This window comes from Nyctereutes procyonoides, unplaced genomic scaffold (genome assembly GCF_905146905.1).
Source record: "Nyctereutes procyonoides isolate TBG_1078 unplaced genomic scaffold, NYPRO_anot_genome, whole genome shotgun sequence".
NCBI lineage: Eukaryota > Metazoa > Chordata > Mammalia > Carnivora > Canidae > Nyctereutes > Nyctereutes procyonoides.
This window is the reverse complement of record NW_026575024.1, coordinates 37,122,142-37,137,971: the sequence shown is the minus strand read 5'-3', so window position 1 is coordinate 37,137,971 and position 15,830 is coordinate 37,122,142.

Sequence of the window (15,830 nt, the reverse complement as noted above, 5' to 3'; positions counted from 1 at the left end):
CTCACTTCAGCACACTGAGAAATCATGAACAGATTGCTGAAGATCAGTGCAGCTGTACACCATCCCCTACAATCTGCCTCCCTCCCTGATTATTTAATGTAAAATTCTGATGTCCTGATACTCCAGGTAGGCAGGACAGGAAATAATTTCTACATTATAGGACATGGATTTGTCAAATCTATTTGAATCATTTGTCAGTGTGTTATGTCATTGTAAACTTGTAATTATTTTTCCAACAAGGTGGAAATTGGAAACAGAGAAAAGGTATGGGAGCCATCTTCTGGAGAGATCTGTTAACTATCGTACTGGATTGTGCACCTCTTCCCTGTATTCCTCCTTCTGTACCTTTGTCAGAACTGAACCTACAATCCCTTTGACCAAGCTTCCTCCTCCATATATGACCTGCTTCAGTGAATGGAGAACCATCCATGCAGCTGTTCAGTCCAAAATTCTTGGAATACTCTCCAGTTCTCTCTCATACATCCATATATTCTGCTTAAGTATCTTTGGCCACTTCTCTTCTTCCTGTGCCACCTTATGCCTTTATATACATTCTCACCATTAACTATGTGAACTATTGGCCAAGTCTTCTGTAAGGCCTCCCACCTCCAGTATTAACTCCATCTAATTGGTATTAATAATGCTGTAGAGTTCTTATTTTTCTCTACGCATAAATTTGATCATGCTGATACTCTGGTTTAGATGATTCCATGCATTCCTTTGTGGAAGGCTGATAATGGTTCCCAAGGTATGCGACATCCTACTCTCTGGAAGCTGTGATGTTACCTTATTTGGAAAAAGAATCTTTGTAAATGTAACTAAATTAAAGATCATGAGATGAGGATATTATTCCATATTATCCAGGTGGATCATAAATGCCATCACAAGTGTGTTTATAAGAGAAAGTCAGAGGGAGACACTCAGAGGAGTGCAATAATCTGAAGCAGAGCAGAGAGAGGTGAGGCCACAGCCAAGTGTTGCCAACAGTTACTAAAAGCTGGAATAGGCAAGGGATACGTTCTCTCCTAGAGCTTCCAGAGAAAGCATGGCCCTGTCCACACCTTGATTTCAGACTTTCAGACTCTATAACTGTGAAAGAATAAATTATTATTTTAAGTCACCCAGTTTGTGGTAATTTGGTATAGCAGCCCCAGGAAACTATTAGACCCATTGTCTTTAAGATAATGATCAAACTATTTTTATATTATTCAAAGCCTTTTGTGCTCTGGGCTCTGCCTTCATTTCCTAACCTAATCTCCCATCATTTCCCCAAATAAATTCTGTGCTCTAGCGATTGGGAATGACTGGAAGGTCTTGAATTGTGTCATTTCCTTCCTGCACTTCCTGTAATTACGTATACTCTTATATTTCTCTAGAACTCCCAAACTCTTCTTGATGTACAGCAATCCATTTAAGTGCAGTAAAAAGCCTGTGTGGTGAGTGAGTGAGATGGGAAGGGGATGTGGATGTGCGAGTCTGAACTTTTAAAAATTAATTTTATGGGGGCAATTTGTATAACATGCATTGACACATGTATGACTAATTGTCACTCAAACGTGAATGAAAAACTATCCTAAATTTATCTTATACTTAACCAGATTTATATTATAGTATTGGGTCACTCCAAAGACGATGGTCGATGTTTCAGAAAGGGGACTTTTCCCATCTTGAAGGATTAGTCCCTGCACACAGATGGCCATTGTGATAGATTATGTTGGTGTACAATCCAGATCCTATCTTATTTACTGGACTCTGTAATGGGACCCTAGGAGCTTAGAATATTTGATATTCTCCTTTACTTAATTTTGAGATAAAACAGACATACAACATCGTATAATTTTAAGGTGTACAACTTGTTGATTTAATATATTTCTGTATTGCAATATGATTACCACCATAGTGTTAGCTTATACCTCCATCATATAACCTGGTTACTGTGTCTTTTCTGTGGTGAGACTATTTGAGATCCACTCTTAGCAACTTTCAAGTATATGATACAGTATTATTATCTATTATCACAGTGCTGTACATTAGATATCCAGGCTTTAGCATTTTCTAACTGGAAGTTTGTACTCTTTGACCAACAGCTCCTCCATTTGTTTCACTCTCCACTATCCACCCCCCCTTCCCCTGCCGTGGCCCCGCCACAAGCCACTGGTATCCACCATTCTACATTCTCTATTTCAGTGAGTTTTGCTTTTCAAGATTCCACATATAAATTAGATGATATAGTATTTGTATTTCTCTAAGTAATTTCACTTAGCATAATGCCTCATGGACCATCCATGTTATCACAGATGGCAGGATTTTGTTCCTTCTCATGGCTGAATAATATTCCGTTTGTGTGTATGTGTGTGTGTATACACACATATATATGTATGTATATGCATGCATATAAACACATATTTCCACACATATATGTGTGTATACATACACACCACATCTTCTTTATCCATTCGTCTGCTGATGGATACTTAGGTTGTTTCTATATCTTGGATATTGTGAATAATACTGCTATAAATAAAGGAGTGCAGATAACTCTTTGATACCCTGTTTTTCTTTCCTTTTTAATTAAAAAATGGGTAAAGGACCTGAGGAGGCAGTTTTCCAAAGAAGATATACAGATGGCCAATAGGTACGTGAAAAGGTGCTCTGCATCACTAATCATCAGGGAAATGCAAATCAAAGCCACAATGAAATATCCTTTCCACTTGTTAGAATAGCTGTTGTTAAAAAGACCAGAGAGAGTGAATGTTAATGAGGATGTGGAGAACAGAGAACTTTTGTGTACTGTCGTTTGGGAATGCAATTTGGTGCAGTCAATGTGGTAAACACTATGGTGGTTCCTCAAAAAATTGAAAATAAAGTATTGGCTGTTAAAGGCTTATAGCTCTCCTCTTTTCCCCAGTAACCTGCATCTATAGACTGCATCACAAGGAGGTAGAACAGATCAGTACCTGTGCCTCAGGTGAGACCAACCCTGTGGTGCAGTGCAGTTCAGGGCCTGCCTCTGGTATCAGCTAATGCTTTCTACCTAAGACCGCACCCTTGTTCAAGTCCTTCCTCTGTCCTATCTGCTCCCGTCACTCCATTACTCTTGAGAATTCTGCCTCAAGAAATTACTTACACTCAAATTCCCACCTCAGATTCTGCCTCTAGGAAATGTGACCCAAAACAGGCAGTATTCCAAACTTTATTACAATCAGTCCTTACAGCCCAAGTTCAAAATCAGCCAAGTATTGAAGGAAAAACCTCAGTTACCTAACACTGTCATAGGCACCATGGTAATAAATACAAAGATGTCAAAGAGTTTGAATCACTTAAGTTTAAAAAGTCCTTTCTCCACAGCTTTTCAGAATGCCATCAGTGAGTCCACAAATGAATGAATGAATGTTCTATGAATATAAATGGACTGTAATAATCAGTGGTAGTTTCCCAAAAGTATATACAAGTGCTACTCCTCCGTGAAAGTGCATCATGAAGCAGAGTTTGAAACTTAACATCTCCCTCACCTAAGCGACCTACTACAACATCAAGGCTGAATTCTACTTCCTCTTCCATGAAGCTGCTTCTTGGAAATTGGCTAAATCCCCTGAAAGGAATCTTGCTTTCCACTAAATGCTATGTTGTTTAAATAATTTGTCTTTTATCAAATACCTGACCTAAGAGATCAAAGTTACTGCTGTTGAAACACAAGTGTTTTGAAGGTGGCTGACCAAACAAAATGACTGATAATAACATGAAAACAATCCCATTGTTAAAGGCAAAACAGCCCTCAGGGGAATTGCTGCTTCAGAATTTGGCAAAAGGGGAGAAGGTGGGGAGTTTTGTGTAAGTAGTGGGGCTGTCTTTTGTAGTTTGTGTAACCTTGAGTAGGTTGGTTGATGACATTACGGTGTCCCTTCGGAGGAATAAATGGCATAATGCTTGTGCGTTGTGAAAGCATTACAAAGTGCTGAGAACGCTACAGGTTTTTATTATTTCTCTCTTCCTTGGCTTGGAGGGTTATTCATCTTTCATTCATTGTACTTACATAAATCAAATTTCAGGATAGCAAGTGAATATTGTGGATATGTTAAAATTAATTTCTATTACAGGTCTGAGATTTAATCTAAATTCATCCCACTATTCTAACTCTGAATAGCCAATAAAATTTCCATGTTAATAACCTTGAATTTAACTTGAAAATAAAATTATATCTATCAACCTCTGTAGTCCATTGCATATAGAAAAATGATCTCCTGCCAAGCGCTACCCTAGGCCATCCAAAGATGCATCTTACTGTGGAGAAGGAAAGAGAAGCATTATACTAATACAAACAGAAAGGATTATGCATTTACAAATTGTGCCTGCTTCTAAGAAAGAAAAGGATAGATGCCATGAGAGAGAAAAGCCAGACCTAAAAGGTGGTTAGAGAAGGACTGTCTGAGGAACTGATACTAGCTGAGGTCTGCATAATTAGTAGGAATTGGCCAAGTGAAGGTCTGGGAGAGGAATCGGTAAACAGAACAACTTCCGAGATGGACCTAATTTAGGGAAAGATGTATACTAATGAAGAGGCATGGCAGAGTCGGAGTGTCTGTTTTAGGGTAGGTATTTATGGTAACATTTGAGAAGAGTAATCAAATCACTTTGGGCAAGATACCACACCTTGCTGTGTCCCAGTTTTCTTATCTGTAAAATCAAATAATAATGTTTACCATTAGGTTGACATCAGTTAATTTACATAAAGAACTTAAATTTTGCCCTGCACATATGAATGATTGTACAAATTATTTTTCATATATTTATATAAATACACCTTGTTATTTTCAAGTTGTTGACTCATTACGCTTAAAAGCATAATGCAAATATTTTAAACCTTGGGGCACATGCAGAAATAGAAAAGAAGGGGAAAGAAATATAGGGAAAGTAACAGACTTAATAACTCATTGCACAAAGTGAGAGTCAAAGGCTAAATTTGATAGAATAAGAAAAGGAGAGTTAATAAAGTTACTTAAATTTTCCAAAATAACCACAAGGAACATTAAGAAGAGTGATAACTGTTGAAGGAGTGGAAAAGGAGGACAGCAGTGGGAAATAGTGGGCTATGTCTCATGTAGCTGAGAACACCTGCATCACTATTACCCAGCTATTAGGACAAATAGCTGAGACAACCTGTGTCAATATGATTTAGTTGTTTGTACCAGAAAAACTTTGCCTGAGAAAGATAAGATTATTCATCAATAAACGACTATTGCCTTCAGGAAATTCCAGCAGATCAATATTTCTGAGATAACACCTCATTTGGGAAAACATGTCACTTGTCAAACATTTTCTTATCCAGACTCATTTTAAGACCTTCACCTCATTATATTTAACGATCAATGTCCAATCTCAGCTTATATTCAGGTGTAGAACTCGAGAGCCTATAAATAGGATATATTCTGACCTTGCCCTCTGAGACACTGCTAAAACTCTGTCAAGATGGAGTTCGTTCTTGTTGAACTAGTTTTTAGTAAATTCAGCTTTGCTTTATTTACAGGATTATAATTCAACAAAGCAAAAAGTTAAAAGGGAAGGTCTAATTGATAGTTCAACAGACATTAGTAGAAACGTAGTATTTGGATATTTGAGTGAGCACCGGTAAACGTACAACAGAAATGTATAGAAATAATCACCTCAGAAAAGAAGCTAGAAGTGGTCTCCTTAAGAAGAGAATTAAGGGGATTGCTTTCATTCAAGATTTTACGCATTGTTTCAGTTTAATTGAAGGATTCTGCCTTTATAAAAATTAAACTACATGGGAAGATAGGTAGGAATGAATGGAAGCACAAAAATTAGCACTAAAATATTATTCAGTTTCCCAGAAAGTGACACCCTGTGATCCTTTTGAGATTTTGCCTGATTTAACTTGATTCTGCTGAACCAGTAGAGGATTTAACCCATGGTAGGAATTCAGATTCATTAACTATTGTGGAATTGAGCTTACATGTGAATCACACAACAGTTAAAAATTTTACATATTTCCAGTGGTTAAGATGTTATTTCTTGATTGGTCTCTTGATTTAAGTTTTAGTGGAATCAGCTATCAATTTTGGGGGGCGGTTTGCTTGGGGACCCTCCTTTAGGATCAGGAATAAAGTAGCTATGGAAGAGAAATGGAGGGAATTAACCTACTTATGTGTCTTTTTAAGTTCACTCTGAATCCATTCTTGAGAACTCAGTGTGGCAAGATAAGCATGTACGTCAGTTAAGGGGGTGTACTGTTTAGATCTCTCTTCAACAGAGAACCTTCCATGAGCAGTGTATTAGGTGACAGCCTCCAGCTGCAGCACCTTTTGAATCCATAGCCTCATTCATACAGAGATAGGATCTCCTGGATATCCCTACTTTGTTACTTTGTATGGTGAGGAAACAGAGCCAGGTCATCCCTGCCCAAAGCAGAACTCCTTGTAACAGAAAATCTTTTCTCCAGGGCTGCCCATTTGCCCAGCCAAGGCTCTCAGTGCTCACACCTTCTACCTCACCTTTTTTCATAGTTAACCAAACTCACGTTGTGAGCCAAAGGCTTTCCCTCCCTACTGCTGTCCCCTCTCCTTTTTATTCTTTATAGGAAATTTCCCCCAAGAAACCTTTTGCACATCTGTTTCTCTGTAAACATATTCTTCTCAGAAGACTCAAACTGATAAATATATAGAATCAAGGAATTAGCTTATGGTGGTGAGGGGAAAATGCTTGCCTTCCCCTTTCTGAAGGATAGAACTGTGTCCTATGGCCCCTTCTCTTTTCACTTCTTAGGAGGTGCTAAGGAACTTAAGCAGCCTTTGAAAGCCCTTCTGAAATTTTCCTGAAGAAATGGAGAAGCAGGACTCTTAATTTGCCATGCTTCCTTTTCTGGTCAGTTCCTTAGAGGATCAAATTCACACAAAGATTATGGACACTGGACAGCAGCTTTGTATTTTAGTAAAAAAAAATATTATATTGGTTATAATGTTTTCTCTTAACTTCTGATTTTAGTCATTTGAGTCGTTTTTTCTTCGTCTAGCTGAGGGTTTGCCACTTTTTTGATCTTTTCAAAAGACTGGCTCTAGGTTTCTGTTTTTTTTTTTTTTTTTTCTGTTGTTGTATTTTAGGAAATTTTCTGAAGAGAATGAGCCCATGTATCAGTAGATTGGTAAGCCCCCTGGTTCCATGAAGAAGCACAGCTTATATGACAAGGACTATAGGGAAGAAACAGGCCTGTGTGTGAGGTACAGACACTCAAGTCCCCCATTACAAAGGGATTGCTGCCCATTGCAGGGTAGCCTAATGAAGCTGCAGTATCTAGCTCCTTCAGGATCTGCCTCACTAAGTTTATGACTTCTGGTGTAGCCCCACAGCCTGAGACTGAGTGAGGCAGGGACATGAAGGCCTGGCTGTGTTCACCCATTGGGCACAAATCCATGGGCAGTAGTTTAGAGATTCCAATGGAGTTGACACAGCTTCCTTGGGTCTTCCTCACAGTTCAGTGTTCCCTCCGCGTTCCACAGGTGTTAATCACAAATAAAGATCTTCTGCTCCAAACTCTGTTTTGGCATCTGCTTCCAGAGAATGCAGCCTGCAACAATCACCAAACATAAACATGAAAGAAAGGGAAAAAAATAGAAAATGTAAATGAATTCAAAGAGAAGGAATTGTGGCATGTAGGGAAATAAAAGTAAATCTAGGTGAGTTGGTCTCTCCAAAAACATTTTTATAACCTTGAGAAGCGACTTTGAATTATTAGTGTATGCAATGCTATAGAACAGAAAGACAGTTGTCTCACAGAGCCCAGTAACACAGATGTACACATACAAGTTTTTCTTGAGATATGGACATTTCCTTGTGTATGAGAGGCACTAGTTTGTGGAGTCTTCATTCACCATTTATGTAGAAGCATCAGAAGAAAAAGAGTCACCTTTTTTCCCTATAAAGTACACTCTGACAGTGGAGGAAAGTCAAATATATTTTTAATGAACATCAGAAGGACACAAAGCAAATAGACTGCTAAATGAAATTTTATAGGGCAATCATATTCTGAGTGGTCAGAGAGAAAAATCATGCAGAAAAGCTTTGGTATGATTGGTTAAAATCTCTCCTGTGTTGACTACAAAACCATCAGGGAGTGCTGAACACTCTGAAAAGTGAAGTTGAGAGGGAGACAGGTACCTTCCTGGGTTGCATCTGTGGTCCCATTAAGGTGGTGAAACAAAGGCCTCAGAGAAGGCCACTTTCAGTGAACTATAGTGCCTGTGCCCTATCTTTTTAACAGAAGTTCTCCTTAACTGATGTACTTACTTGTTCCAGTCTCTGTCTTATTTGTGACAGTCATTCTTTTTTTTTTTTTTGCTTTTGAAAACTTTTTTTAATAATAAATTTATTTTTTATTGGTGTTCAATTTGCCAACATACAGAATAACACCCAGTGCTCATCCCGTCAAGTGCCCCCCTCAGTGCCTGTCACCCATTCACCCCGACTCCCCCGGCCTCCTCCCCTTCCACCACCCATAGTTCATTTCCCAGAGTTAGGAGTCTTCATGTTCTGTCTCCCTTTCTGATATTTCCTACCCATTTCTTCTCCCTTCCCTTCTATTCCCTTTCACTATTATTTATATTCCCCAAATGAATGAGAACGTATAATGTTTGTCCTTCTCCGACTGACTTATTTCACTCAGCATAATACCCTCCAGTTCCATCCACGTTGAAGCAAATGGTGGGTATTTGTGACAGTCACTCTTGTATGAATCTCTACTAAATTATAGACCATGGAGCTTGAATGCCCATAAGTGCTTAAAAATATACTAAATTAGAATATGGAAAATTTAGTGCCTGTCTGCTGCATGTGTACACACACACAAACACACACACAGCAGGTCAAAATGTTTTCCTGATCATGGCACATGTGCCTGTTCTTTGGAAAAATTCAAAAATTCAGCCAGCAGATGGCAACAGTTGATCACATTTGAACTTAGGTAAACTAGCTTTTTAGCAGTTTTTGGAGAACTACTCTCCTCTCTAATTACTTTTTGTTACTTGTTTTGTTTTCCCTTTCCTTTCAGTGAAGGCAGGCTTGTATGTAAGTTCATGAATATAACTAAAGAAAAATACCAACTCAAACTAGGTCCTCAGAAATGTTTGCTTTCATGCTTTTTTGGGAAGGACAGGCTAGAAGCAGGGAGGAGTGAATAGCCTAGTATTTTGGATAATTGCCCAAATATAGGTAGCTCAATGTAAATGTTCATTTCTGGAGTACTCAGAGATACTGTTTTCCAACATGTGTTCTTTGTGTCTTACTCTCACGTAGAATTTTTGTTCAAAAACTGTGGGCACAACCTCTAGAGGATATGTTTACAGATCATAAATGTTCTAAGTGTTTAATTCCTTCCAGATTTAAACACAGAAAGTCACAGAGCAACATGAATTCCAGGACTGAATTTTGCTGCAGATTATCTGTCCACCATCTTCAACTATGTGCCTGCAGATGAGATGCCAAGGGGTCACTGTGTGTCTGGACTTGGTAAGAAAAACCATTGGAATGTTTCATTTCTTTCTGGACATAAGGCTTCTTTGTGCACAATGTATTGTAATGCCGGGACACACAGTTATCCTTGGGGCAAAAAGAAGAGCTAAGAGGAACACAAAAAATAAATAAGCCAAGCATATAGTTTTCTGTGAAGGTCAATGTCAAGATTGAGGAAGTTTACACATTATGCCAGTGACAGAAAATAAGAGTTGTTTACATGCTTACTAAATGTTTCCTCACTTTAAAAAATAAGGTTAAAAGGGAAGGTCCTTAGCTGTTCTCTAAGTGTTAATTTTTGAAGTATTGCTTCAGAATCATGACACCACGAGACAGAGGATACTCATATGTCTAAGTAGGCAAGGTCAAGTTGGAAGGCCAGAGACAAGAAGCAGAGGAAGTGTGTGTGTATGGGCATAAGTAAAAAATACTCCTTTTTTTTGTGTCACAGATTCTAGGCATGGCTGTAGTCTAAGTTTTGGCTCTACTATGAAGCGTGCTGTTAGTTCTCTACTTAAATGTAGTCTTTGTGTCCCCACAGAAAATCCTTCTAGTTATCTGGCTAGTTATGCTCATCTAGTAAGCAGTTATTGAAAAACAAAACAACATAGAAACAATTTTGTATTTTCATTTTTACTTTTTTAAGATTTAAAAAAGCTTGAGCGAGCAAGCAAGTGAGAGTGTGAGCAAGAGAGAGTGTGAGCATGCACAGGAGGGCACAAGTACAGGGAGAGGCGGAGGGAAAGGGAAAAGCAAATTCCCTGCTGAGCAGAGAGCCCAATGTGAGGCTCAGTTCCAGGACTCAGGAATCATGAACTGAGCTGAAGGCTGATGCTTGACTGAGCCACCCAGGTGCCACTAGAAACAATTTTTAAATAAAAAATCCAGTATTATACTTCATAATTTTATTCATTTGAGGTCTTCATTGAAGATCCTGTGCAGATTTTCAAGTCAACTATAGAACAGTATACCTTTAATACCTGTTTATTTGTGGAAATGTAAAGACTGTAGCTATGCCTGCATAAGGGTGAAGAAGAAAAATCAAGTAAATGGATGAAACAGTTTCAAAAGAATTCCTTTAAAAATAATGTCCAAATATCTTTTTAAAACCTCAATCTAAAAATATTCTCCAGAGCATTGGTTGAGTTCAGCCAGTTTTTTTTTTAATAAAAGGCAAAAAATAACACACAGTAGTCCCCTCTTGTCCATGAAAGATATATTCTAAGACCCTCAGTGGATGCCTGAAAACATGGATGGTACTGAATCCTATATGTGTTTTTCCTATGTGTACGTACTTATGATAAAGTTTAATTTATAAATTGGTCATAGTAGGATGTTAATAATAACTAATAAAATAGAATAATTATAACAACATACGGTAATAAAAGGTATGTGAATGTGGTCTTTGTGTCTTTCTCAAAATATTGAACTGAACTCACCCTTCCAGACCTTTTGATGATGTGAGATGATAAAATGCCTACACGATGAGATGAAATGAGGTGAATGACGTAGGCACTGTGATGTAGTGTTAGGCTCCTGTTACGGTCTGACAATACATCAGAAGGAGAAGTGTCTGCTTCTAGACTGTGGCTGACTTCAGGTAACAGCAACCATGGAAAGTGAAACTATGGATAAGGGGTAGTACTCTACAGACGTTTGAACACAGTAGTTTTGTTAGCGTGACACTGGGAACCATCTAAAAATTAAAAAGTAGGGAAATTATTTAGCAAATGAAATCATGTTTATTCCTGAAAATGTTCTGTTAGAATAAGTAACATGAATGCTTATATTCTTCATTTAAATATGTAAGGATAAAAAGATAAAAATGTAAGGATACAGACAGCATTTGCAAACAGTATGAATGCAGAAACACCTAAATTTAACAATAATTTCATGGAAACAAACTGGAAGAAAAGTCTGTTTTTATTTAGTAGACATACTTAAGAGTGATGTTATATTTTTTTCCTGAATTTCTCTATAATTTCACCCCAAATTTTATTTATCTTATTATTATTTTTTAAAGATTTTTTTTATTTATTCATGAGAGAGAGAGAGAGGCAGACACAGGCAGAGGGGAGAAGCAGGCTCCATGCAGGGAGCCTGATGTGGGACTCGATCCCGGGGCCCCAGGATCACACCCCGGCCGAAGGCGGCGCTAAACCACTGAGCCACCCGGGCTGCCCCTCACCCCAAATTTTAAGGGCTTTGTGCTCTCTATTAGAGACAATCAGAGAACACCTGGGTAGCTCAGCAGTTGAGCGTCTGCCTTTAGCTCAGGGCATGATCCCGGAGTCCTGGGATTGAGTCCCACATTGGGCTCCCTGCATGGAGCCTGCTTCTCCCTCTGCCTATATCTCTGCCTCTCTCTCTGTGTCTCTCATAAATAAATAAATAAATAAATAAATAAATAAATAATAAATAAATATCTTAAAAAAAGACAGTCATGTACATACACAGTTTAAGTTTTGAATATTTGTTTCCAGCCTCAGTTTACTCTTTGTAGAATAAAGGCATTCTGGTATCCTATAGGTCTATATCCTAACAATCCTCTGAGTATTAAAAAAGAAAAATAAATATTAAAATGCTAAGGAAGAGTTGTATGAATTTTGGAGTTGGCTTAGTAACTACAGGTTGGCTTATTTTCCCCGTTCATAAGGGTTTCTCCTTCCACAAGATACCACAGTGTCTAACTTGGATCCTTAGAGAGTTACTCCTTTTGGTTAAAAATCACTTGCCTCTAGAATTTTTGAAGGTAAAAGTATAGCCTAGTAGATCAACTTTTGAGGTTTTTGAATCCTAAAGAGCAGGCTGAGAATAATCAGACCAAAAGGTAGAAGTGGGTGGGAAGGTCTAGGGTTTGGGGAAAGAGAAGTTTCTAAAGTGTGTGATTGGGGAGGCTTCCCCCTGTAGTTCTGCCCCAGGCGATTTCCAGATAACACTGATCACCACCCGCTCTGTCCTGCTCAAGAACTAAAACACAAATGAGCCTAGGTCCACATTTTCGTGGGCCCCTGGGGTGGGTGTTGGGGCAGGACTTCCTAATGAGATGCAGGCACTCTGGCCCCAAGAAATGCTAGGCATGCCTTTCCTTCCCCTGCCCTCCTCCTTTCTCCTCTGCTGTGTGGAGAAGCCACCCCCAGGCCCTTGCTCCTGATGGAAATTTGGTCTGTGATTGCTGGGGAGAGAACAGTTGATGCAGCAGTCAACAGCTAAAAGGGAGAGGAAAGTCTTTGTTAAGGCAGCTGGTCTCCATACTTGTGGCTATAAGGAAGCTTTCTCTGTGACTTGGATCTGCTTTTTGCCTCTAGCACTGGTGCAGACAACCAGGAGTTCACTATAATCTTCCAAATGGAGATTCACTAATTTTTGGTATATTTCCCAGAGTCTTCCCCTCTCTTTCTAAAACCTTCTGTGTGTACTTTTCCTGCCTGTATTAGCAGTCTGTGAGAAAGGTAAGAGACAGGGCACAGCAAGCTCATTCAGAGGACTTTTTATGCAAACCCAAGAAAAAAAAAAGACCTATTTGCAACACTGTAGTGCAGACCCCCTCCCCAATCTTGCCCCAGCCTATTATCCTTTGTCCAGTTTCCTGGGCTTTTGCAGGAATCTCAACAACTATTTGTCTTTTTTTTTTTTTTTTTTTTTTTTTATGCGTAGAGAGGGAAGGGGTAGGAGAATGGAGAGGAGAAGAAAAGAAAGCACAGTTGTGGCTTCTGGACAACATGTTTAGGATCCTGTCATCTTGTTTATAGGTTTATGGAGTAGTTACTCTACATCCTACAAATTCCAGTACGACTTCACAATTTTAGCCAATATGTTGATGGTAGTATTTGTGCTGAAGGTTAGCCACTAAATTGACAACTCTCATACTGTGTTATAATCATTTAGAGGAATAAAATTCAGCATTAATGTATGGTGATGTATAAAAAAGTAAAAGCCCAATCTGTGAAACAAAAACTGTGATATTACAGGCTTTTCTCCCCTCATTTTTCTAACAGATTTGATTTTATAGCATCACAATGGATAGTACATATATAATTGCTAAAAGTTACAGTGTTTGCTGGAGGGCAGAGTGAATTCCAAGGACATACACCAAAAACGAATTTTTAACCTGTTAATTTGAATCTCTTGTAATCAGGTACTAGAGCCAAGAATTAAAAATTTTACAAACAATCTTAAATTGGGATCACATGTGCACAAAGCACTTCCATGTATTATTGAAAACTTTTTGTCTTATATGCAGGTCTTAAATGTATAAGGCAGTCTTTTTTTTAAAAGATTTTATTTATTTATTCATGAGAGATGCAGAGACATAGGCAGAGGGAGAAGCAGGTTCCCTGTGGGGAACCTGATGCAGGACTCGATCCCAGGACCCCAGGATCAAGACCTGAGCCGAAGGCAGGCTCAATTGCTGAGCCACCCAGGTGTCCCTGTATAAGGCAGTCTTAAAGATGAATATCTATCATATTTATAAACATGTTTTACACATTTATGCTGCATGAAAGTGCCTGTAATTCCTTATGGCTTTTTGGGAGAGAGTGTGTGTGTGTATTATTTTTCAGTTGGTTTTGGTGGCTTATTAGGTCTGTTTTCCAATCTGTCTCTCTTCCTTTCACTCTCCCATTCTCTCTCTTTATTAAAACGAGGCAGCTAAGTTGCCCTTGAACTAGTTTCAGGCTTGAAAGATTTAGTAAACAAAAATGCTTTATAACCGTTTTGGTGGGAGTTCTTAACAGATGTGTTCTTCCTCATGAGGCTTTCCCTGCTGTTTGATCTTTTCCTCCAAAGCAATTCGTTATAATGGGCAAAAACCCAGGTGGGATAATTATGCTGAAATGGGCCAGCGGCCAAGATCCTGCATCAGTCCTTCAGGATGCTAGCTGTCATCCTGGCAAGACTGCTCTACCCAGTGCAGCTGTGAGCTAAGGGACCCAGGGAAGGGACAGGAGGGGATGTCTGTCTGAGTTAGGTGAGGGGTCGCAAGCTTGTGATGGGCTGAGTTTCTTTAAAGCTACTGGAAGAAGCATCACCCTTTTCCTTTAGGGAACAAAGTATGGAGTGAGGCTGAGGGGGCAGAGATATTATCATAGAATTGGGATGTCTGGTCAAGCAGAAATTTTGTTTTTAGTTATTCTAAGTTGCCAGCTGCTACTCTTTCTAGAGTGAAGTCACCAAGTCAGCATAGAGAACTCAGCTCCTCCGGGGATAAGCCCCATTTCTTCTTTTAAGCTATGCTACTATAAGGCAAAAGGGTATTTGTTCCTCAGGGTGGTTGTGTAAAGGGACTTTTTCAGGAAAGTTCCAGGCAATCATGGAGTCCTGCCACTCCCTTTGATAGCCTGTGGCCCAGGGAGGTGGAAATACTTTTCATTTCTAGTTTCCATGTACCATTGCCCCACGCCAACTCCCTGCTAGATGTCCCCCACCAAGAACTGCCACATTGAGAGCTGAGGCCTTTTTCAGTCAACCCCAGTATTAGTCACTGAAGAAACTGTGGTGTGCTCTAGTCAGAACTTCTAATACTCAGCAGTGGACAGCGGATTGGAGGGGAGTGGAAAGGGCTGGGCTTACCTTCAGGAACACTGGGCTTTGTTCTTTTCTACCAGATCGGAGTGTAGTAAATTTCTATCACTCTCTAAAAAACTACCACTAATTTAGTGGCTTAAGATAACATAAGTGTATTATTTAGTTTCTGTAGGTGAGGAATCCAGACCTAGGTTAACTGGGTCCTCTGCTCAGATTCTCACCTGGGTAAAATAAGGGTGTCAGGACTGCAATCTTATCTAAGGTCCTCTTGCAAATTCATAGGTTATTGGCTAAATTCAGTCCTTACAGTTGTAGGATTGAGATCCTCAGCAACTAGAGGGCTCCCACTTTTCCCTGCCAGGTGGCCCTCTCTACAACATGGCCATTTGCGTCTTCAAAACCAACAGGAGAGTGTTTCTGCTGGCTTCTTCATCTTCTAATAAGTACATCTTCTTTGCTTTTTTAAAGATTTATTTACTTATTTTAAAGAGCATGAGTTAGGGGGAGGGCAGAAGAGGGAGAGAGCAAATCTCAAGCAGACTCCCTACTGAGCGCAGATCTCACAATGCTGAGATCATAATCTGAGTGGAAATTGAGTTGGATGCTTAACCAACTGAGCCACCCAGGCGCCCCTGTGCATCTTCCTTTAAGTGACTCACCTGGTTAGATCAGGTTCACCAGAATGATTTTCCTTAGGCTTAAGTTAGAGTCAAATAATTAGGGATCTTGATTATATCTACAAAATCCCTTTACTCTTTCTATATAACATAGTTAACTACAGAGTG